The sequence below is a fragment of the Sarcophilus harrisii genome, chromosome 2 (genome assembly GCF_902635505.1).
Source record: "Sarcophilus harrisii chromosome 2, mSarHar1.11, whole genome shotgun sequence".
NCBI classification, from domain to species: Eukaryota; Metazoa; Chordata; class Mammalia; order Dasyuromorphia; family Dasyuridae; genus Sarcophilus; species Sarcophilus harrisii.
Window position 1 is genome coordinate 578,525,432 of NC_045427.1, and position 26,850 is coordinate 578,552,281.

A 26,850-nucleotide genomic window follows, 5' to 3' on the forward strand; every position below is an offset into this window, starting at 1 on the left:
AAGAAATATCTATTCTGCCCTACATTAATATGGATCAGAGACATGATGATTCCAAAGTTTTTGTGTTCCTGCAGCTGACCCTCTGTTCTCCTTGTCCCATTTCCTTTTTTGAACCAATATAGTTCTATTAGACTAAAGCAATTGCACTATTATTATCAAATAGTTATGATTCATACTGAAACAATATGACATAATAGTTAGAGATTTGGCCATGGAATCATGAATGCCTGGCTTTGAGAACTTGGCGAATTTATCTTCTTAATTTTCCAAGCAACTTTACAAAGACTAAGTTGCACAAGACTACACAGTGATCAATTCTTATAGATGCAGCTCTCTTCAACAATGAGATGATTCAAACCAGTTCCAATTGTTCAGTGATGAAGAGAGTCATCTAAACCCAAAGAGAAAACCATGGGAGCTGAGTATGGACCACAACTAGCATTCTTACTCTTTCTGCTGTTTTTTTGCTTGAATTTTGTTTTCTTTCTCAATTTTTTTCCTTCTTGATCTGATTTTTCTTGTGCAGCAAGATAACTGTATAAATATGTATAAATATATTGGATTTTACATATATCTTAATATATTTAACATGTACTGAACTACCTGCCATCTATGGCAGGGGGTGGAGGGGAAGAGGGGATAATTTGGAACAGAAAGCTTTGCAAAGGTGAATGTTGAAAAATTACCCATGCATATGTTTTGTAAATAAAAAGTTTTAATTTAAAAAAATAAAGACTAAGTTGCAGAAATAGCATCAACCAATACTGGTTCAAAAGGATTTTTCACGACTGAGTTCCCCTACCGTTGAAATCATAGATCCAGTCCCTATCAATTTGACTGACAGAATTATCTTAGAGAAAGCCTGGGGACTTACTATTGTTACATAAAATCATATGTATATATATATGGAAACTCCCTTAAGCAACACAGATGGCAGCATGTCTACAGTGACAGACACAGTAGAAAGATGAGTAGTAGAAAGTTGTACAAAGCACATGGGAGTATCTGAGCCCAGACTTTGCTGACTCTAAGCCCAGCACTAGTACTTGTTTTTTAATGTTTTGCAGTCAACTCTGAATGGTCATGATCCCATTTGCGGGGGGAGGAAAAGATATTAGAATGGTTTGCCATTTCCTTTTTGAGCTCATTTTATAGATGGGGAAACTGAGGCAAAAGTGTTAAATGGCTTTCCCAGAATCACAAAGCTATTAAATGTCTGAGGCCATATTTGAAACTCTGGAAGATGAGTCTTCCTGATTCCAGGCCCATCACTCCGTGCCTTCTACCTGCCCAAGCATTCTGTGTAAATGACTCTTATAGATTCAAAGAACCTATAGAATCTTAAAACATTAAGCCTAGAATAGGACTTGGGATTCATCTAGTCCAATCTTCTTATTTTATGGGTGAGAAAATAAGAGCTAAAAATGTAAGACAATTTGACCTGGATTACAGAGCTCCCAAGAAATACAGATAGAATTTAACCCCCAGTATTCTGACTCTAACTACCACCAGCAGTTCTGAGTTCAGCCAACAATTACTTTATGGCTGCTTGGATTGCATGCATGCATTCATGAATACATTCAGAGTAAAGAGTAGGAGGCTGGCAAATAAGTACATAACCTGGCTTGCTAGAATATCAAAGGGCTTCCCTCCTCCTCTCTAGCTTCCAGAAATGTAGGATATTTATATTCTGTGTAACATCTAGAGGTTATTTCAGAGTCAATGTCTTGTCTTTAGAACTCTCTTAGAGGAGTATGATGATTTTTTTCCTGTCAAGCTTGAATACAGTTGAGCAGATGGAAAAAAAGAAATCAACAATTACTTTAGGAAGTAGAAAGATGCATTCCAATGACCCCGGGCTTTGGGCCTTGGGAAGCATACCATCCACAGATTAGCTCTTCAGCTTAAAGTATGAAGTGTTGCATAATATTGGAGACTCCATGGCTTTTTGAAAAGAATAAGGAATGATTCTCCCAGGCAACATAATTACATTTGTTCTTTTTTTTTTTTTTTTTTTTTTTTTTGGCAACATTCCCTCCCCCATAAATCAATCATGAATATGAATGCACTTGTCCAGGTAAGTGTTTGGTGCCTCTGACCCACATCTAATAATGTGTTAAAACAACCAAGGATCTTGGAACTGAGTGTATTCTTAAGGAAAGTGACATAGCAATTGAGCCAAATTTCATCATTTTGGCAGCACAACAAATGTATTGCCAAAAACTGAGTCAAGGAAGACACAGACAATCCTTGAGAAAAAAAGGACCCTAGTGCTTCCATTTTTAACAGGAAGAATGTACCTTTTGCATCTAGTGGGCTAGCTAAATTCACTTTTTCCATCTGCCATGTCAGGATCAGAGCTATGAGAAACAATGTTGGGGCCCCAAGGAAGTTCCATTGAGGAAGAGGGCCAGCTTGCAAACTCATGGTGGTGGAGAAATGGATGGCGCCAGAATGATCAAACACTACCAGGTACAACCACAATGTGATAGCAAGAACACCATCTGATAGCTGCCTATTTTCATTCATTTGAAAATTTGATTCTCAATTTTTTCCAGTCATTAAGCATTTAATTGTTTTTTATCTCATCTTTCCTCAACTACAAAAAAAGAGAAAGAAATGAAGAAGAAATGAGAGGAAGGAAGGAAGAAGGAATAAACAAAGGAAGGAGGGTAGGGGAAACAAGGAGAGAGAGAAGAAGGGAGAAAGTAAGAAAAGAAGGACCCTTGTATCATATAAGTGTAGTATAGCAAACATATTTCTGCATTGACCACATCCAAAATATGTGATTCTTATTTTGCAAATTTTGCCCATCATCTCCCTATTTCTCTGTCCTGAGATGGGCAACATTTTTCTTTATCAAGCTCTCTAGAGTCACAGTTGATCATATCATTGATCAGCGTTCTTAGGTCAGAATTGTTTGTTTTTACAGTATTGATCTTATAGCATAAATCATTCTCCTAATTCTACTCACTTCACTCTGTATCATTTCATACAAATTTCCCCAAGTCTTAAAACCATCTCTAATTCATTTTTATTGCTAGCTAGCAATAGCAAAATAGAAAATGGAAAAGTAAATTCAGTTGTTTCTATACCACACAAAACATATTCATCTGTCGCCCTTTAGTAGAGTGAATTCTTTGAAATCCAGGACTATTCTATCTTTGGATCTAAACCATATAAGTATTTGTTGAATTTGAAATAAATCTGATGTCATCCCAGATACTGCCTCCCCAAGGGGCCATGCCTCTTATTTGACAGATTATCTTGTTCAATCTCTTGTCAACATCTACATGTGTATGTTGTGCTTCCCCTATTAGACTATAAACTCCAGCCCAGCAGGGATTATATCTTTATCTTTGGACTTTGCTTTATGTTTACATAATAGGCAATAAATGCTTGTTTACTGATGGGTCTTTGAGTTGTAAAGGACCTCTGAGGTAGTTAGATTCCAATCTTCTCTTCTGGCAGATGAGGAAACTGAGGTCCAGAGAAGAAAAGTGATTTGCCTAAAGTAACACAGCTAGTAAATGTCAGACACAGGATTTAAACTCACATCTTCTGATTATGGATCTGGTGCTTTCTCCATTGTATCATAAATCTCTCCAGAGCCATATCACCATATCACTCTGATCTTTAGTGATAAATCCTGGTCATCAGGTGATGTGCCACATGGAACAATGAGACAACCAAAAGGAGAGGAATCCAGGATATATGATAATCTTTAAAGGAAAAATTTTAAAAATCTGTTTTAGATCTAGGATCTGGTCTCCAAAGTTAAGGAGGCAGACACTATTTTCAGCATTTAAGTAAATTCAAAAGGGATTTTAAAAATTAAAGCATGTTGCTGAAGGCTTTGATCTCTATACTCAGGTTAGGTTTCAAATTAGGGTCACCTAAAAATCCTCTAAGGGAGAACTAAGCATATCTATTCTAGTTTCTTTGTATATTCCATGTAAGAAAGTATATGCTTAAGTTTGGGGCAAAATTACTACAACTAATACTCATTTTCAATTGTTAACTAATTATTAACATATATATATATAGCACTTACTATGTGCCCGGGTACTGTGCTAGATGCCAAAATGAATTTGTTAAGCATCATGGCAGCCAAGGATTTATCAAACCTTACCCCATATGGTTGCATTGTCTCTGCCTCTGCCTCTGTCTCTTTGCCTCTGTCTATCTCTGTCTCTGTCTCTGTCAATATCTCTGTCTCCATCTCCATTTCTTTGTTTTTCTGACTTTGTCTCTGTCTCTGTCTTTCTCACTCACTCTCTTTGTTTTGTTCTCTCTTTCCCCCAGCACCTCCTGACTTCATTTATCATTTTATAAAGATAAATAAGGCTAAAATCTTTCTTAGCACCAGTTGTTTAAGTGATGTCTTTTTCCTCCACTGACTGCCTTCTTGAGTCATTGTTCAATCACCAGAAAAAAAATCTAAATAGCTTGTAGTTTATAAATGACTTTAATGGTACATAATGGTGCATACTCATATGTATCCCATTACCCAAACCCAACAACCCATTCCTTTATTCACACTCCTTTCAATCTCTCCTCCAACTCTAATGCCTTAACCCAAATCTACTCATTCCTTCCATTGTGCTCACTAGAATTCTTACTGTTTTCATCTTTAAAATTTCTCTTTCTTGTTTCTTCTTTCATTTGACTGTCACGGAGATGTTTTCCTCTTGATGACAATGAATCTGGATAAACCTTTCAAGTAATTCTTGCACTTTCATTCATATCTTTCAACTCATTGATCTGGTGAATAAGTCTTTATAACTTACACATATTTCCTCTGCCACTATTACATAGCAATCTCTCCTCAAGGTTTATGAGATTTATGATATTTATTCCAATTTGTCATTCAACTCAGATTCTATGATTGTTATCTATGAACCTCCATGGCATTCTCCCTTCCTTAATGAGTTCAAAGCCTGGTTCAAAGGCTTTCTCTCCATCCAACTCTTGTCCTCATACTAGGGGACTTTAAAACATGATTGATATATAGATACATACCCACATACATTGGAAGATAGATATTGATATTCTCTCAAATACCTTAACCTCCTGGTTTTTCAATCTACTCATTTCTCATGACCTACTTCTCTAATCTACTCAGCTACACACAAAGATCGTCATAAGCTTGACTTTGCCATCACCCATAAGATCTATATCCATGAACTCTGAAATTCCTTTATCTAATCATAACCATTTATTGTTACCTGTGCCTCGTAAGTTCTACCCCAGTTGTTCATCCTTCCTGTGGCCTCCAAATACTCCACCCTTGTCATTTCCCAAGCTAGTATTCCTGTGTTTCCTATACTATATTCCCTCCATGCTTGAGCCCTTTGGTAAATCAATTCTAAATTGTTCTCTACATTCCAATTCTCCCCTCCCCCAGTTTTACCACCTATCATAACACTTCAAATTTAAACCTTAGATTATTTCTATCACCTGTTTCCTTTGTTACTTATTATTCATGTGCTGCTGAATGGAACTTGAGAACATCATAAAACAATGTTGATTGGGTTCACCATAAATCTGGGTTACATAAACAGGTGGTGCAGTGTAGAGAGTGCCTGGACTGATATCAGAAAGACTCATCTTCCTGAGTCAAGTCTGATTTCAGATACTTACTAATTATGTGACCCTGAGCTAGTCACTTAATCCTGTTGAACTCAGTTTCCTCATCTATAAAGTGAACTGGAGAAAGAAATGGCAAACCCACTCTAGTATCTTTACCAAAAAAATCAAACAAATGGACCATTGAACATGACTAAAACAACTGAACACCAATCCCAACTAGTCACTCCTGGCAGAAAGCAAATCCTTCTACCTTCTCATTTAATTTGCTATTCTATTTTACCCCAAAGACTGCTCTAAATGTTTTCATCTTTCCTCAATATTCCCACCCCCATATTCTGTCCCCAGAGCTGACAATATTATCTTACACTTTTCTGAAAAAAAAAAAAGAAAAACAGTTGTGTTACATAGGCAGAAAGACAAAAATTGTTCACTGATTGGATGTGTGGGGGGAAGGAGAATAAGGAATCAAAGATGACATCTGCTTTGAGAACAATGATGCTTTTAACAGAAATAGGAAATTTTAGAAGAGGAATGAGTTAGGGAGAAAGATAATGAAGTATGAAATGTCCAAATCATCCAATTAAAAACGTCCAATATATAGTCAGTGATGCCTTCAAACAGGCTTTAAAGGACTAGTGAGATGTGGCAAATTGTATGTAGTCTTCCTCCCAAAAAATTATATATAACTCTTCACAGATATACAATTATATATTGAATATATTTGGAATATGTATGTTATATATAATTTAAATATATATATATATATATAAATTATATATTTTGAATATACATAATTATTTAAAAATTTTCAAATACGTACCTATCTATCTATCTATATATATATAAAATTGAATACAACTGGTTGGTTTTTTGGCAGGGTCCACATATATCACATACTACTCATTATCATTCCTAGAGCCCATCACTAAGCGTGAGGTAGGTGTTCAGTAATAACAAGTGCAGTTCACATTTACATTTCACTTCACAGTTTGCAAAGTCTTTTCCTCACAACAAACTTGTGAGGGAAGTGTCTGCAGACTTTGAGGCAGGTGTGACATTCTATTTTTGAGGTGATGAGATAAATTTTAGTCATATATCATAGTTCTTTTTCCCAAATTTGGGTAGATGGGAAGGACATATCAATCTGGTTAACAAAATGTTTATATGCACATGTGGATGGAAAAGCAAAATGGAGTTTATTTCGCCATGCTATCTTTATTGATCCTTGATTGGCTGAGAGTAGCCCATGGGATTATAAACTGGATTAATGGGTTAGATTCAGAGAGCCCAAGTACACCACTCCCAAACTTGACATAGGGGCCTTCTATACATAAAATGCCATCTGGAGGACAGGGCAAAAGAACTCTGGATTCAAGGGATTCAGGATGCTATGGTAGACTTAATAAATTTAGTTAGAAGGTACCTAGTCCAGGACTAAATGTATTTATTTTATACAAATCCTTGCCCTGGCTTATTACTTCTGAATTTGTTTTGGTCTTCTTTCCCAAGTAAATAGACCCTAGACTACATATTTTTATAGTTTAGTGGTGGTGACATGTGGAGACTGAAAGTAGAAGGGAAAGAGAGACTATATACCAAACCAGGACATTTAGGTCCAATGGAAGAGACAGAAGAAAGGGGAAAGAGTAATTAGGGAATAAGTACAAAAAAAATCCCTGAACCCAGGAAAGCATGATACCTCAGGAAATAAATTCAAAAATCATGGTAGCTTCTAGTGATCATAAAAGGCGTAGAAAGTAACAAAAAAATCTTTCCCTTTCTCCTTCCCACCACCATCCGATCCCCCTTTTCCCCACCTTAGGTCCCCTACCTATTTACCTTCACTCTGAATTAACACAATTCCTTAGAACATAAACTGGAAGGCAGGCTCTATTCTTTTGCTTTTTCATCTATCCCCCAAATTTAGAATACAGCACAAAGCAACCACTTGATAACTGATTCTTGATAACTATTGTATTCTTCTCCTTGTTACCTCAACAGGGATAATCAGTTTCAAGAATACAAAAGTGATTTTCACAATTTGAATATAGTCAGGAAAAAAAAGTGAGTAGATCTTTAAGAATGTAGTTAGGTAACTCCCCTTTCTCCTGTTCCTTTTACTTTTCACCCCTTCTTCCTTCTCTTCTCCTCCCTCTTCTTCCTCCTCCTTCTCCCCTTACTTTTCCTGCTCCTTTTCTTCTCCTTTCCCCTCTTCCCCTTCTCTTCCTCCTCATCATGCTCCTTCCCCTTCTCCCTTTCTCTTCTTCCTCCTCCTCCTCCATTTCCTCTTCCTCCTCCTCTCTTTCTCTTCTTCCTCCTCCTAATTTTTCTTCCTCCTCTTCTTCCTTCCCCTTTTCCTCCTCCTCTTCTTCATCTTTATCTTCTCCTCCTTCTTCCTTCTCCTCCTCCTCCTCCTTCTCCTCCTCCTCCTCCTCCTCCTCCTCCTCCTCCTCCTCCTTCTTCTTCTTCTTCTTCTTCTTTCCCCAGGTAAGGAAAGTAAAGCTTCAAGAGATTATTACGTGATTAAATTTGCAAATTTATTGCCAAAATCTGACTCAAACTTAGGTCTTGTGCCCCAAATCCTGTGTTTTCACATTAATTTCAGCTCCCAATAAGTACGTGTTCATTAAGAACCAGAAGGTGATAGAATATCAGAACTATAAAGAACTTTAGAGATTACCTAGTCTAATCCTTTCATTTTATAGATGATATAACTGAGACCCAGAGAGATTAAATGATTTCCTCCAGGTCCTACATCTAGTTAGTATTCAGTGGTCTCCTGGAAAGTAATTTTAAAACATTTCTTGAGAGTGACTACAAGGACAAAATTTTAAAGTTAAAGCAGAACTCAAATGAGGAAATATGAGAAGATGTCTCAAAACTACTTCATGGAAGTGGAAAATCCACAGGAATTACTCATTGCCCATGTTTTTGGACTTTTACATTGTATCAATTTATTGTGCTGATTTTTTTTCCTATCCAAAAAATATTATTTGTTATATGGGATTTAACTTCTGAGAGGGAAAGGGGAAGAATACTTGAGATAGAATAGCAACAAAAACTTATTATTTTAAAAAGTATGTAACTACAAAGTCCATACCTTTTGTTCCACAGATTCCACTGGAGGAATATACCCCCAAGGAGATCAGTAACAACAAAAAAGGATCCACAGACACCAAAATAATTATAGCAAGACTATGTCTAATGTGAAAGGATTGGAAACAGAGTGAATGTTCATCACATGGGATCAAAACAAGTTGTGGTTTATGAATGGAATAGTTACTGTCCTATAAGAAAAAATGATAAATATAGAGTAAGGAAAGGTTTATTACAAGAGATAAAAAGTGAATTGAGAAAAATCCAGAGAAACAATATGAATAGTGATTACAGCTATGTAAATGAAAATAACAACAGAAATATAACCTGAATATGGAGAAATCATAATGACTAAGTTTAATCCTAAAGAAGGGAGAGGAGAAAATACCACATTTGCAGAGATAGGGGTATTATGATTGTAGGACACTGCATCATATCAAATTTTTGATGTCTTGGTTAATTTTGTTGCACTTTTTTATTTATTTTGTTTTTCTTCTTTATTTTAAGGGATAGCTGTCAAGGAAGACATGAGGGGAAAGAATATAGTAGGAGATGTAGGATGATCTAAAAATAAAAGACATATATGTAGGTAATGTATACATATATGAGATGTGTATATATCTATATATTCAATCATATATACACATATGCATGTTTTTAATGGTACAGTATTGAGGCTCAAAAAAATTTACATGATTAAGGTCTGGACCTTTTTATATATATTTTAAAATTCTTTGGTTGATTATTGTAGGGAAGATTAGAAGGCAACTATTTATTAATCTATTATATTAATAGATAATAAATGTTTGAACAACTTCTTACTTTCCCCATATCTTTAGGGAAAACCTATATACTCTTTAGGCAAAGTAGGAGGTAGAACTCAGAGACTAAGAATCAGAATGCTTAACTCTCCTTAACCCAATTCTACTCTTTATCCTTTGTGTCCAAGAGAGCATTCAGAGAATGCTGTCAGACACAGAAGGTCAGTAAATAACCCTCTTTGTCCACTTCTAAAGAGGAGTGAGGGACACTATCGTCAATGCACCCCAAACTTGAAATCATAACTCCCTGCTATCTAGCCCCTAGCCTTCTGTTGACCTGCAGGATTATACCTCCAACTGCCTATTATTATCTTGAACTGGATGTTCAATAGATATCTTAAACTCCTCAGGCACTCATCTTTCCCTACAAACTCTTTCCTCTTCCAAATTTTCCTATTACCATCAGGAAAAGCGCCATCCTCCCAGTTACCCAGGCTCACAAGTTAGGGGGCCTCCTTGACTCCTTGCTTCCTCTCATCTCCCATATCCACTATTGCTTCATATCATCTATCACATGGACCCTCTTCTCATATCTAACACTGTCATTATCTCAATGCAGGCTCTGGTTCTTGGGCTACCATAGTCCCCTACTGATTGATCTGCCAGCCACAAGTATCTCCCAGCTCCGGTCTATTCTCTATCCACGTTGCAAAAGCACAAGCCTGACCATGTCTCCATCTTTCTATCTCTCTCTGTCTCACACACAGAGACATTCAGATAGAGAGATAGAGAGATAGATATGGAAATCACTGGATATATTGAGTGGGAGGGTAGGGTGGAGAAAGGTGTGTGTGTGCACACATACATACATATATATGGGTTGTTTGTCCAAAGTTGTTTGCAAGTTGTGCCTCCTACTATATACTATGAGCTCCTTGAGGGCAGGCCTTTCTTTATCCTTAAGATTAACAAAAGGGAATTTATTTAGTCATAACAGGAGAACGATATTCCATAAAGATACGCATTAAAATGTCTGAATCTATTTAGCCAAATGAATCCCGCTATAACCAATTGCCCTTGGTGGTCTGTTAGCCAAGTATCAGAAAGTGCTTGGAGATAAAATGATGTCAATAGGCTAAGCCATTAACCCATGAACTAATTAGATATCGGGAAATCTAAGATGCTTAGGATATTGTTTCGGCCAAAAAGAAATGATCTTATAGCCACTAGTGGTATTACCTAGAAGTCATTGCTGATCTATAGATGGGTCTCATTTTCTCTTAATTTTTATCAGTAAAAACATTCATAAATTTTAATTATCTTATATCATTTGTAAGTTCAATTCAACAAATATTAATTTAGCAACTAGTGTATTCAGGTACTATGCTAGGTACATGGAGATACAAAGACTAAAACAATAGTCCTACATTTAGGGATATTATTTTGTTGGGGAATGGGAGAATGGACAATATAATAGGCACACAAGTAAGTAAAAATAAATTAAATAGAAAGTAATAGAAGATGATTTCAAGAGGGAGATAGCACTAACAATTAGAGATATTGAGGAAGGAGTTCTATAAGAGGTAGCATTTAAGCTGTGCTTTGATGGAAACCATCAAGGCAGAAATATGGAGGAAAGAGTTTCACACATGAGTTGCCATGAGTACCAAAGTGGAGGCAAGAGATGGATTAGCATGTATGGATAACAACTAGCAGGTCAGTTTAACTGAAACATAAGATACATAAAAAGGAGTAACATGAGTAGAAAGGCAGCTAGGAACTATATTATGGAAGTCTTTAAATATCAAGCTAAAGATTTTGTATTTTATTTTGCTGTAATAGGGAAACTTTCAAGATTTTTAATAGTAAAGTGACATAGTCAAATCTCTGTTTTATGAATACCAATTTGGTATCAATATGGAGGGTGAGTTTGGGATATTTAGAAGAATAACATCTCTGTTTTCCTCCCTCACTCCAAAAATCCTTTAATGAATGGAATAAAATGCATTCTATCCTATCATACCATATAGAATAATAGAGATTTATATATTGTTCAATTTCAAAATTTTGAACTGTGAATTTTAGCAAAATAAATACTGAAAGTTGCTCTCTTCAGTGTATTACATACGAACTTGGACATGTTTATCAATAATCCTCATTAAAGATTCTCACACTGCATAGCTGTGGCTCCCCTCTAGCTTATCTGAACTAAATAGTCACCCCCTACAATATACTCTGCTTTCCAAATACCCATGTTCCAAATGACCTATGCCAATCCAAGCTCAATTACTATTAAAGGCTATATTCAAACTTGTAGTACTTTTTAACTGATGGCTGATTGCCTTAAATAGATGGAAATCAGTCTTTTGGTGTTATAATATAAGAATGAGTCAATATAGTATGTGATACTTCCCTTATTATCTAGTGCTGTAATTTAGTATCTAAAATGTCCAAGCGCCTAACTCCACCAATCACTATAATAAATTCTACTCAATATTTGCTTATGCTTGTGAATCTAATAACTACCTTTCTTGCTTAGAGTTCATCATTAAGTCAAGAATATTTATTGAGAGCCCACTTCTGTTTATAAAGAACACATATTTATTGAGAGATCTCACTGGGAAAATTGTGTTTGATTCCACATTTTAGGATAGACTGTGTCAAGCTGGAAGAAATCCAAAGGATGGTGAATGGGATGATGCAAGAGATGTAAATCATTTGTGGAATGGCTAAAGAAATTAGAAATGTTTAACCCAAAAAAGCAATTTAAGGTGGGATGCAACAGTTATTTTTTGGGTGTCTGTGTGCCACAGTTCCCTTTTATTGTCCTGACTCAGTTTCCCTAAATTGGTTCTGACTCAGATCCCCTAATTGTCTGCCTCAGTTTCCTTAATTGTTCTGCCTCAATCCCCTTAGTTGCAAACCTCCCCCCCCGCCCCCCCCGTTCATTAAGACTGTATATAACTCAGAGGTTATAAATTGTCAATGTGTAAACTCAAAAAGGGGCAGTCCAGACTTTCTGTCTCTAGCCAGACACTTTCTTACCTCCCAGTTTGTTAGAATTTATGGTCCTACTTCCCAACCTGTCAGAACAAGATTGATGGTTCCTGGCTGGAGATTCCCAATCACCAGAGTTTGGATTCCACTCCCCTGCCTTTGTTTAACTACTGTGTATAAATATGTCATTGAGAATCCACATTTTCTGCTGGATGCTGGATGCTGGATTCTTGGAGATGATAGTCTCTTTCAACCTTGGAACCAAACCTTGTATCCATTTGGTCCCAGTAAATCTCTCCCTTTTAAATAAAACATTAAAAACTCTCTAGTCTCTATCATGCCTCAGTTTCTACAGCATAACATCTGAAACATTATCATATAGAAAAGGATTATACTTGTCCTACTTGGGTTCAGAAGGCAAAAGTAGGTAGAGAGGGTAGAAGCTCAGAAAAAAAGAGATTAACACTTGACATGTTTTCAGAATTGTAGATATTCAGAGATGGAATGGGTTTCTCCACTGATGGTCTTCCAGAAGTATCTGGCCAACTATTTGTCAGCAATAATATAGATCAGATTCTAGTTCAGGTACAGATTAGACTAGATGACTCCTAAATTCCCCCTTTCAGCTTCAAGATCCAGTCATTCTGAGACACTGTGTACAAAAATTCTAGAGTAGCTTGTGTGGGAAGAAGTAAAAGAAATAGAAGATATTTTTTTGGTTAGCTAACCCTCTTACTTTTATATCATCTGCACATTTGATGATTTGTCATTTAAACCTTTACCCAAGTCATTGAGAAAAATGTTAAGCAACACTGAATCACTCACAGTTAGTTCCCTGGGGCACTCCACTGAAGGCCTGCTTCAAAGCTGACTTTGAAGCAGTAACAAGTACTCTGAGTCAAGCTTTTCAACTTGTTCTGAATTTAATTGTTCTATTGTCTAGCCCTTAATTCTCTTGATTTTCTACCTTTTTCACAAGAATCACATAAGAAAATTCATCAAATACTTTGATTAAATCTAAGTAAACCATAACTAGAATATGACCCATATCAGCTTAATAACCCTGCCAACAAAAGGAAATAAAAGTTAGTCTTGTATGACCCATTTTTGCTTTTTTTTTTTTTTTGCAATCCTGTTCCTTGTTTTCTAGATATTCACTATTTTTTTAAACAATTTCTTTATAATTGTTTCCTATGAATTTTAAAGTTAGACTTACTATAATTTATGTTTTCTCCCCCTTTTTAGAAAAAACAGCTTTATATGTAATTAATGTTTTCTATAGTCCAGATTTTCGTTTTTTCTTTCTTTCTTTTTTTTTTATTTCAGTGGCCAGGAAAGATGAGTGGGGAGGCTGGGAAAGCAATTAGTGTTAAGTGATTTGCCCAGGATCACACATTTAAGTCCTCCTCACTCTGGAGATGATGCACTATATTCTGTCACTTTGCTACTTAATTTTTTATTATAAAAACATTATTTAATATATCTAATGCTCTTATTGCTAATAGATTGTCATATTTATATAAAAAAGCTCTGCCTTTACAGATATAGTTGTATTTACTCATTTGATTCACATTGCACCCCTCTGCACCAATACATAAGAAAAAGATACAGCACTTATAAACATACATAATCTAGTAATTTTGTAGTACAAGCACTGAACACTACTTAATAACTAAGTTAAAAAAGGAAAATTAGCAAATTCTTCTAACCTCGATCTTGGTTATTTGGCTTTACATTGTGGCTATTTGGTTTACATTTTGTTAATTTGGAATTAGTCCAATCAGTCGATTGGGCTGTGAGTGGTTTTACTTCTAAATTCAGAAGTATAAAGTATAAAGAGTAGAGCACATTGTGGAGAGAAATGGCACTAGTCTTTCAGGTGAGATGACTGCCTAGTTGTATATTCAGAGTGTAACTAACAGATCATACTGTTTGGAAAGGTGGGTCCCAAAATGGAAACTGAAAATAAGACACTCATCCCTCTACACATAATCTATCTCTGAATATGGGAAGATCAGTTATTTTTCCAACTCTTCCCTTCATTTGAATACCTAAGTATGATTTCTCCTTATTCCAAGACTTTTCCTTACCCTAGAACTATTGGAAAACTTTGAAGGACAATAGGAGAGAAATTTTCCTGAAACACCCAAGTATTCCAGCTAAATCTGTTAATGCATTCCTCAGTATCAAAGGGGGATGGCTGGTCTTAGAAACTTGGAGCATCATTCTGTACTATTGAAGAGTTTCATCATTCTGTACTATTGAAGAGTTTATAATAGTTTTTAATAAAAAAAATATCAAACAAGATTGTTTCCTGATTAGTGCAGAATCTTAACATTAGGATTAAACATCTAAAGTCCTTTTACTGATCTCAGTTTCGTTCTCATCTTGGATATTTGAAGACACAGAGGCAGTAGGCTGATAAAGAGAATTTAAGTGGTCTCACTACTTCAGTCTAGATATGTACTCAAAGAACCTCTTGGGGTGTCTCTAATTTCCTGAGCATTGGTCTATATTCAGATACCAAGCTTTCACCCCAGAATCCTGTTCCTCATTATTCATGAGATAACAATCCAAGTGAGTCCTTTAAAACTCATGGAACTTCAACTCTCATCAAGTATTTCTCTGTGTCCCAGAGGTAATTGAATTATATAAACCAGCAAATCATGACTGTGATATTTAGAAAATCCCAGCTTCACTACTCAAAAAGCCTACTGTATCTTAGTCTAATTCTGATTTGGGAATTTAATATATCTTTATTTCTGGTTAGTGAGTAATTCTGAGTTCAGAAAAGGGAAATTTGAGCTAAAGCTAAGGCCCTACGTAGCTAAGTCATCATGAAGTTAATAAGCATGAAATGTCTGTATTCCAAAAAAAAGAAAAATTATAAAAGGAGGTACTTAAATTATGTTTTTCAGGCTCTAATAGTCAAAATCTATAAATATTATCGTATTTTTATTTATACTGCTGTAACCTAAATTAAATGTTTCACCATGAGTTGGATAAAAAGAAATTCTATACAGAAACATGGCATTTTTCAAGGTTTCAAGGTGTAAACAAATATAGGATATCACAGAAAAGGGAGAGATGTGAAGTTATGGGATGGGAAGGTTTTTTTTTTCTCCCTCTTCTGAAAAAGATAGATAGTTTGATCACGTTGATACATGCAAGACATATTTCCAAATTAGTCATAATTGTGAAAGAAGAAATTGATCTAAAAGGAAAAAAAATGAGAAAGAATAAGAAGCAGGAAAAAGAATATGCACTCTGCATTGAGTCCATCATTTCTTTATCTAATTATGGATAGCATTTTCCTTTGCAAGTCATTTATGCTTGTTTTGGATCCCTGTATTTCTGAGAAGAGCTGAGTCAATTAAAATTGATTATCACACAAAGTTGTTGATACTATATACAATATTTTTCTAGTCCTTCTCATTTTACTTTGTGTCAGTTTGTACAAATTTTTCCAGGTTTTTCTGAAATCTGCCTATTCATCATTTCTTATTGCACAAGAGTTTTTTATTACATTCATATACCACAGCTTATGTAGTCATTCCCCAATTAATAGGCATACCCTCAATTTCTAATATTTTTCTACCACAAAAGGCCTGCTACACATATTTTTGCACATGTAGGTCCTTTCCCCGTTTTTATGATCTCTTTAGGATATAGACCTAGAGGTGGTATTTCTGGGTCGAAGGGTATGCATAGTTTGATAGGCCTTGTGCATAGTCCAAATTGTTCTCAAGACAGCTGGATCAGTTCACAACTTCACTATTGGTGGCCAAACTTTCTCACATTCTCTCCAACATTTATCACTTTCCTTTTTTGTCATATGGCCAGTCTGATAAGTGTGAAGTTGTATCTAAGAGTTTTTGAATTTGCATATATCTAATCAAAAGTGATTTAGAACATATCTTCATATGCCTATAGATAGCTTTGATTTTTTCATTTGACAACTGTTTTCCATATCCTTTGACCATTTATCTATTGGGGAATGATCTTGTATTATTATAATTTTGGCTCAGTTCTCTATATATTTGTAAAATTGGACTTTTATCAGAGACATTTGCTATAAAAATGTTTCTAAGCTTTTTGCTTCTTTTCTAATCTTTATTGAAAGGGAATTGTTTTTGAATAACTTATACAAAAGTTATACACTTATATAAATATATAACCTATACAAAAACTATATTAAAATAGTTTTAATTTAATATAATGAAAATTACTATTTTGAATTTCATGATTCCCTCTGTCTCGTTTGATTAAAAATTTTTCCCTTTCTTATAAGTTTAATGGGTAGAACACTCCTTGCTCCACTAATTTGCATATGGTATCCCCCTTTATGTTTAAATAATGCACCCATTTGGACCATCTCTTGCGTATGGTTATGAGGACTTGGTCCAAACCTAGTTTGTGCCTTATTGTTTTCTAGTTTTCTCAACAGTTTTTGTCAAATCCTAAGTTATCATCCCCAAAGCTGGAGTCTTTGGATTTATCAGACACTTAGGTTACTCTTGTCATTGACTATTGTGTATGTAGCAAAATTTTGTAGGATTCAGGGTTGATCTTTTAAGACATCAAGAGATAAAATTTTCTAAAGACTGAAAAAGAACATGAATGGTATAATTGCAGACATGAACATAAAAGTTATGGAGACTCACAAAATTTCAAGAATGAAAAGTGGCCAGTTAGTCTAACCTATACTTATGTATGACCTCTATGACATGAGACAAGTATTTTTCGACCCTTTGCCAGAACCATAGAAAAAGATAATTTATCAGATTATATAATTACTGGATGAAGATTAAAAAATAGTAGATGATGACCAATTTGTGAGGATGGCCAAAAAGTTATTAGGGTTTGGGTTTGTTGTTTTCATACTGCAGAGTTATTGTTATTTTTCTGAGCACAGGGGCAGTTCTTATAGTCTTGCCAGCAACACTCAAAACCCCAGGAAGATAGGAGTTGGGCAATATCATCTTTATTCAAAATGTTGATGTCTCATTTTTATAACTGCTTTGAATCACTAAACTTCATGTTAACACATACACTTACTCCCACTCTAAATTAATGAGCCTAATGCAAATTCTGCAAACCTAATAAAACTTCTGACATGAATGTATTATCAAATAAAGTTTTTTCTTACATACCAAATAAACCAGAGAACCTATAGTTTCTTCAATCATAGATACCATAAATGTCATATATAATAGCCATTATATTGGTCTAATCAGTTCCAGCACTCAGTAATAACTCATGCCCTCCAATTCTGCAGTACTTTGAAATAACTCAAGTTGGAAAAGAGAGATTGGAAAATATTCAACTTTTCTTTAATAATTGTCATGTACTCATGGCATTAGGAGTAAGAACAACAAAAATGTATGTGTATTTATACATATATGTTCTTGTGTGCATACATAAATGCACATATACACATACACATATACATACACATACATATATACACATACATATACATATATATCCATACACACATATATGTATATATATGATATACACTGTATATCATATATGTATGTATATGATATATATGTATATATGATATAACTGATGTATATATATTTATATATATATAGAATATATATAAATGATATATATAAAATATATATATATATATATATATATATATATATATATATATATCAGGAAGTCAGGAAGGCCAGGTTCAGGTCCAGGCTCTGATACATAATGGAAGTATGACCCTGAATAAGCAACATCTTTTCTGAGTGCTCCAGACAGTTCTCTAAAATTCTTAGTTTTAGAAAAGTTGTTTATCTGAACTGATAGACTGACTTTCTTCATCAGGAGTTGCCATACCCAACAAAATCATATATCTAGAGTAGATATATAAAAAATAGGGAAATGTCTTGTAGTAGGGAAGAAAACTTAGAGTAGGGGCCATCATTTTTATTAAACTCTCTTGATAAATATATAGTAAGGTGGGCAAAGTACTAGATTTATATTAAAGAGACCTGAGATCATGTCATTATGCTTGTGGTTCCACATTTAACTAGATAAATGATATCAAGCAAGTTTTTTTTAATCCCTCTGTGCCTCTGTTTTCCTCATGTGTCAATAGGGGATAATGATATATATATCTAGGTTATCTGAAAATTATTGAATTGGGAGAAAGAATATACATGGAAAATCTTTAACTTTAGTCACTAACAAGGTACCAAAATAGAGGTGGTACACTCTACTAAGGCACCAAAGTATAGAGGGGATTCACTCTGTAGCAATTAAATAAGTACCCACACTGGGATATCCCATGTCTTTGTAATTCCAATCTCACAATTTCTCACAAAGTAGAATCCAGAGGTTCTGGGCTTCTATCTGAATATGCAGACATACATATATAGGAATTATGTTTACTTATACATTTAATACATAAATGTATAATGCATGAATATTATATATAATCTATATAATGTATACATGTACTTCTAAGATGTATATTTGAGAATTCCTTCTGATTCACGGATAGAGAGCTGAAAAGGATCCCAGCTGGGTCACAGCCCATCTTTTCATTACACATTAAGGAATGTGTTGTCCAGAGAACTTTGGCGATTTTCCTAGAGTCACAGAACTGGTAAATGTCTAAGGAGAGATCTGCATCCAGGTTCCCTGACTCTGTGCCCAAAGATCCATCCCCTGTGCCATGCTGTCTTCCTAACCCTATATTTCTCCAAACTTCCCTAACCTTCCCCTCACCAAGGTCATCTTCACTCCTTACTCTTCCTTGTCAGCCACATACAATTAGTTGCCAATTCTTGTCGATTCTCTTTCCACATTTGTCCCAATTGTCCCCTTCTCACCAATTCCAAAGCCACTGTAATTCAATTTTTATCTTTAACCTGGTCTGCTGTGCTAGCCTCCTAATTGGTCTCCTTGATTCCAGTATCTTTTCTCTCAAATGCTCCCTTTTTAGAACTGACAAAAGAAAGATTTCTGAAGCTCAGGTGTGAACATGTCAGAAATCTTTGGCAACCTGGGACTTCTAAGGAAGCAGAATGGAAAGAGAACAACCATGCATTTATTAAACCAACTATATACCAGATACTGTGCTAAGAACATTAATCCCCACAGCAATGCTATGAATAGTTGCTTTTATCCCAATTGTATAGTTGAGAAAATTGAGGCTGTCCCCATACTTGAAATGTAATCCCTCCCTATCTCTCCAGTGTAGTTCTTAGTTTTTCAAGGCTCATTTTAGTTGCTATTTATTCTAAAAAGCATTCCTGATTCTTCCAGTTAGTGCTCTTTCCCCAGTAAATAATACATGGACAGAGTATTGGGCTTGGAGTCAGGAAGATGCAAATTCAAGTCCAGTTTTGGACATTTACTTACTAGCTGTGTCATCCTGGGCAAGTAGCTTAATTTGCCTACCTCAGTTTCCTCAATTGTGAAATGGACATAATAATAGCACCTACTTTGGAGAGTTGTTGTATTAAATGAGATAATATTTGTAAAATGCTTAGCACAGTGCTTGACACACAGTAGGAGTTTAATTAGTGCTTGTTGTCTTCCTCCCACTCCCTTTCTCAAATTATATTAGCTTGCTTACTGACATGCTACATCCTCTAGTAAACTCCATGAGGGCAGGGATATTTTTCCATTCTTGTCTTTCCACTTCCAGCTCCTAGTGTAGTACGTGCATAATAATATAATGTTATGTGAATTACTTGAAACAAAATAAAACAATTTAATGTATTGACACATAATGAAAATACAACTTTTTATACCTTTATTTATTTATTTATTTTGATGTGTAACACATCCCTCCTAGGCAACTATCTGTGGTTTACTTTGGGAACTCTCCAACATCAAAAATTAGCTTATTAATAATTTTAGGGAGTTGTTTAAGGCTCAGAGAAATTAAATAATTTTCCACTATTATTCATGGTTGCATGTGAAAACCATGATTCAAATCTACATCTTCCAATCTCCAAATTCAGAATTTTATCCACTGCTCTACATCACCTCTAGCTTTTTACCAAAGAGGCCCTTAATGAGAGTCTGTTCAATCGAGTGTAATGTGGGAGCTGAAAGTTTAGGACAGTACTTGACACATGGTAGACACAATAAATATTTAATGAATTACTGAAAAACTTTAGAGAACATCTAGGTCAATCCATTTTATTAATGAAAAAAAACCTAAGTCTCAGAGGAGTTTCATGTTTTGTCTAAGTTCACTGAAGTAATAAGTGCAAGAAATATGAATACAACTAAGAATATAGGTCTACTATAATAGTCAGAACACAACATACTATCTAAGTAAAGAGACAGGATTCCAGGATGCTTTGAGGCTTCCCATGATTCACATTTCTCTAAGAGATTAATAACTTTCAGCAATCTTTCTTTAAAATGGCCATAAATTGCATAGCATGCCCCATGAGAGAGAGGCCCAGTATTAATAGTTATGTGCATAAAAACCTCATCTCTTCTTCTTGAACTATAAACTCCTGCAAAGTAGGAACTGTTTCTCTATTAAAGTCTTAATTTTCTTTTCCCCCAACAGCAGTTTGTATAATGTTGTACATGCAATAGAGGCTTAATGAATGTTTTCTGTATTGCATTTGTATCCCACTCCGCTAGCTCTGAAGTGAATTGGAGTGAAGCAAAGGTTTTTCAGTATAACTTAAGAAAGTATTTGTTTCTGACATAATCTAGTGCTGGAGTCAAGATTTTCTGAAGTAATCAGAGATTTTATGAGCAGAACAGAATTTGCATTCAAATTATTCATCTTCCAAGGGAGTTAGTGGGCACATTCCTATGAAATCTGGAAATTCAAATCCATTTTTAGGAAAATAGCATATATTGTTAATGGCAGGGATTGGAGGTTTTTATGCAATGGTAGATGATGTGAGGAAATTATTAGACCCGTTAGAATGTGTGACAATCTATTTTCCCCCATAGCACAATTGGGTAAGAAAAATTGATAAAAATCTCTTTTTCAGATATCATAATCACATACCAGATAGAATTTCAGCCTATTGATTTAATTCACAAAATGCAATTATATGGGCATAGTATTATTACATAATTTATTGGGACTGTTCAAATACAGATGAAGAAATAAAACAGGATTCTTCTCCTCCTCATTTCATGAGACATTGCCTTACTTTCTTCTCCTTTACTCCTGTCTCATGTGAAGAAGTGGCTTTTCTTCTTGCCTGAGGAAAACCCCCTGTGTGTATCTCTTATCCAATCCCTTCCTATTTTCTCCAGCAGTTTGCCTTCCCTAAGCAGTCTCTCTCTCTCCCTGTCTACTAGCTTAACTGACTGTCACTTGATTCTACCACTCCCATAACCTTTTATCCCTTTCCTTTCATCAACTAAATTCCTGGAAAAAGCCATCTGCAATACACTGCACTTCTCTCACTTCTAAATGGTGCACTCAGACCTGATCTTGACATTAAACAGAAACAACTCTCTCCACTGAATTCTTAATTGCCAAAACTCATGGCCTTTTTCTCCTTGGTTATCTTTGTTTATTCTCCCGGCTCTGTTTGTGATTCTCTGGCCTTTGCCACCATGCTTCAGCTGCCTTTGCACCTTGAAATTTCCCTCAGCACCTGGGAAACACCCATCCCCTTGAGTGGCATCTTCTACTGGAGATTCCTCCTGAAGGACAGACTCCAGATTAGCCTTCTTTCAATTTTTCCTTTCTTAGCCCTGCTTCTGGAATTTCTGAACTTTCCCTCCTACTCTCATGTGGGTACCTTTCCTCCAACCTCCTACTGTTTCAGTTCCCTTTTATGTTCTGTTTTCCCACATCAGAGCGTAAGCTAACTGAGGATAGATGATCACTCTTTTTGCTTGTATCTGTATTCTCAGATCTCATCAGTACCTAGTACATATACAGTAAGTGCTTAATAATATTTTGCTTATTTGATTTGTTGATGTGATCTTGCAGCAGCCTTTGACACATGATCACCATGGTGTCTAATCTTTTATGACATTATTCTCTTTTGATTCTCCTTCTACCTGTCTGGCTGCTCTTCTCAATTTACTTTGTTAGAAATTCTTCCGGGCCATGTCCATTAACCATGAATATCCTCCACAGCTCAGTCCCAAGCCCTCTTCTCTTTTCACCCTATATTACCTCATGATGGTCATCTCATCAGCTCCCATAGATTCAATTATCAAGTCAATGTAGATTATTTCAGATCTATTCATCTATCCATTTATCTGTCGGTCTATCTATCTATCCATCCATCCATCTCTCTCCACTCCTCAGAGCTCCAGTCCCCCACTGCAAATTGTTTTTTTTTTTGACATCTTTAATTAGACATCTGAGAGGCATTTCAAACTCAATATGCCTAAAACAGAACTCATTGTCTTTTCCCCAAATTATTCCCCTCTTTGAAATTTTAACTTTTGAGAATGCTAGTATCTTCCCAATTACCCAGGTAATCTCAGTTCCTTCCTACTTGAATTCAGCCAATACATTCAGTGTTATCAAATCTTGTCTTTTCTACCTTTTTAAAAGCCCTTATATACCTTAGCTTCTCTACTTACATAGCCATCACACCATAGTCAATACACTCTAGTCACTCACTATTTCTTCCAGAATTAATGACAAATTCCTCTATTAGGCATTTAAAATCCTTCATAACCTGGCTCCTTCCAACCTTTCCAGTCTTCTTCACATATGATAAAATTAGCTAAGCAGCCCTACTTCAAAGCTTTTCTTCAAACAGGATACTTCTTCTGATTATACTTTTTTACTGTCTGTCCCATTCCTGGGATGTTCTCCCTCCAGATCTCTGCCTGCTGAATTACCTTTAATCAGCTCAAAGTTCACTTTCTGCAAAAGACCTTTCTAGGTCCTTGCCATAACCATTACTCCCTGTACCTTTAGTATTTTTCCTCTGGTATTAACTTCTACCTATATTTTATCTTTCTTATATAAATTGTGTATGTGTGTGTTACTCCTGTGGATTAGGTCCACATGAGTTTAGCTAAATTTGACATGCAGGGAAGCATGAATAGAAATCTCAGGAATCGCTCCCACCCATTTCCAAAGGAGACTGATTCCTGACTGGAGAGGAGCAGAAGCCTGGGAAGACCAGACTGATCACTTTCTTCTCTTCAGAGGAGAAACCAGTTATATCAATCTGCCTCCCTAAATATTATTAGTCTAGGGGATATGCATTTCTTAATCATTATTCCTTAACTAGGAAGGAGCATCCCTATGTGTATATAAATTTTTGACTCCCTACCAAATGATAGTTGTACATAGACTATCACAAATATTGAATAGTAAACAAGCCCATTTATCCAAGTCAATAGCACACAAAGATTCGATAAGTTATACTTCTTATAATATATCAGACAATAAACAAAGTGAATGGGTTCTCCCAATGGGAATGATGTAAATTGTGTCTTCTTTAATCTTTGCCCCCCCCATGCAAACTGTGTCCCCTTGGGGGGAGGAATACTCCTGACTCTCAAACACTCTCAGCCTCTGGGAAGGGCACATCCTTCCCAGACAACTCCCAAGGTAAGTAATCTTATTCAATTTTGAAATGAATTGAATTGAAAATTAGTCTCTCAGATTCATACAGAGATTGGCCCCCAGTTTGGGACCCAAGATCAAAGAAGTCCTAGACCTCAGAAGGCTAATAAAAGACGATTCTGAACCCCAAGCTTTGCTAAATTTCTCCTACACTTAGCCCACTGATGGAGATATTTTCTTCTCAGTGTAAACACATCTTTGCTAATTTCTATCAGGGGTCTGCCCGCTAAGAAAGCTGTCTTCTTGGCATACTGTTTTCTTAGCATAAATAAACCCATTCTTTGCCACAACCATTGTACCTGTATTCACTTGGGTTTGCGAATTCTTTTGCAAAACCTGTCACTGGCCAAAGGGGACCCCATTGCTATTAGGGGTGTGTGTGTGTGTGTGTGTGTGTGTGAGAGAGAGAGAGAGAGAGAGAGAGAGAGAGAGAGAGAGTCTCTTCAACCATTGTTATGGGCCAGAACTCTGAACTTGAAACAAAGCATTCTTACAAGGTGCTAACTCAGTGGAATTGATAGAGACAATGGTTGTTTAGCATGGTGCTTAATAAGTTCTCTAGTTCAGTACATGTTAGTACTTAATATAGTTCTACAAGATTCACACCTATGGTGAGAGAGCATATAAGCTCGGATAAACTCAGACAGATTTATTCAGAAACCAGAGAAGATAGAAGGCTGAAGCTGAAGCACAAGTCCTTAGACTATTCATTTACTTCATCTCACACAGCCTTGGTGGCAGGCTCTCCTCCTTCATTTCCCCCACTAAGACCAAGGCCAGACTGAAAGGCTCTCCAGAAAACTGCCCAGAATCAGGCAGAGATAAAGTATTTGGACTTTAACCCCTGGCTACTCATGTGGTGATTACTCAACTGAAACGAAGGCTGTCCCAGAGACCTCAAGAAAGCTGAACAAAAGAGAACATTACAATCCATGGGGAAATTCCCAAGGGAATTCCAATAGGCTATGCTTGAGGTACCTACCTCTCTATATATATCTTCTTTTTCTTGAAGTATTTCTATACCTTCGGCAAAGCTCCTAAAGAGAGCCTCCAACTGTGTGTATCTTCTCTTCAAATCAGAAGGCTAAACAACACCACTAAAAACCAAAGAAACCAAACCAAACCAACTTTCCTTTCCCAAATTATCTCTAGCTCCAATCCTTTTGCAAGTCTACATTGAATAATCAATGTCTTCACCAATGAAGAAAGTCTTATGAAAAATGCCCAGAGCCCTGTGTCACATTTGTATGTACGTATATATGTAAAGTCAATTTTTAATAAATGTTTGCTGACTTACAAACTCATGCAATCAGAAATTGCAATGTCTGAATTTTTATAAACATGATAACTTCATATATAATTCTGTAATGATTGTCTTCTTGCTCAGTTATGTTGTTATGTCACAGTTCTCTTTTTATTGTCCTGACTCAGTTTCCCTAATTATCTTGACTTAGTCCTGCCTCAGTTTCCCTATTTGTTCTGTCTCAGTTTATAATTGTTCTGCTCAATCCTGCAAAACCACCCCTCCCTCTTAATCAAAATATTTGATAAGGAGAAAAAATCTTATGTCTTAGATTATCAGAATGCCTTTCCCCATCCCAAGTTATCAGAATATCAGATACTTATTAAATAAGAATATCAGATCTTATTAAAATGTTTCTCCCCATCTCCAGGGTGTTTCGCCCCATTATGTGATCCCCACCTCCAGAGGCTCACCCCACCCTGTCAGAGTCCCATTCCCGCTCTCAGCACCCTGACTCTGCTCCTGCTTAATCTACCCCGTGTCTAAACCATGTGTATATGTCATTGAGAACTCACATTGTTTGCTGGATTCTTGGAGACAATAGTCTCATTCAGCCCTGGGTCCAAACCATGGATCCATTTGGTCCCAGTAAATCTCTCCCTTTTAAATGAATTACTAAATACTCTCTTATCTCTATTTTGCCTCAGTTTTTCGGGCATTACAATGTAACAGATAAACCTTTATGATTTCAGTTTATACAGTGAAACCCCTTTATCCTTGAGCTTCTGATTAGTAAATGTTCTGCATAACTACCCCAGCACAGGAATCCTAGTCCCAGAAAGCTGTCATTCCATGGCCAATTTCATCTAATTCCACTGTGCAATTCTTTCCTCACACCTCTCTATCTCTCACTCTGGGAACAGTAATAAATTTCATGCTTTTCATGGTGGAATGGTCCATTAATTACTCTATGGATTCTAAGATCACTTCTAGTTCTGAATCTATGACCTGTGAACTTATCATTCCTGTGAATCTACTCAACATTGTGACACCCCTGATCAAATTACTCTTTTTTGACAGCTCCTAGCTTATTTCTGTTCTTACTCAGTTAGTTAGATTATAATCTCACTGAGGGCACGAACTGTAGTGCCTTTTAAATCAGTATCACTAGTATTTAGCACAGCCACTGATACAAAAACAAAAAACAAACAAGCAAAAAAAAAACAACCCAATTTAAACGAGGACATTTTTTATTTATTCATTCATTGAATTAAATAAGATGAATATTACCCATAAAAATTTCAGAAGGTCATCCCATAAAAAGCAAAATTTTTAAATTTTAAATTAAAATTAAAATTTAAATTAAAAATCAATTTTAAAATATAATTTAAAATTTTTGCATTAACATGTATAACTTATCTCAGATTTCTTCTCTATGGGGATGAGGGGAGGGGGTGGAGAATTGGGAACTAAATTTTTTTTTTAAAATGGATGTCAAAATGTTTGTATATGCAATTTTGGGGAAAATATAAAAAAATTTAAAATCTGTAGTTGAATGGCACTGATATAGTTCTCAAAGTTGTTTTTCTTTTTCTTTGCTCATGAGACAGTATTAT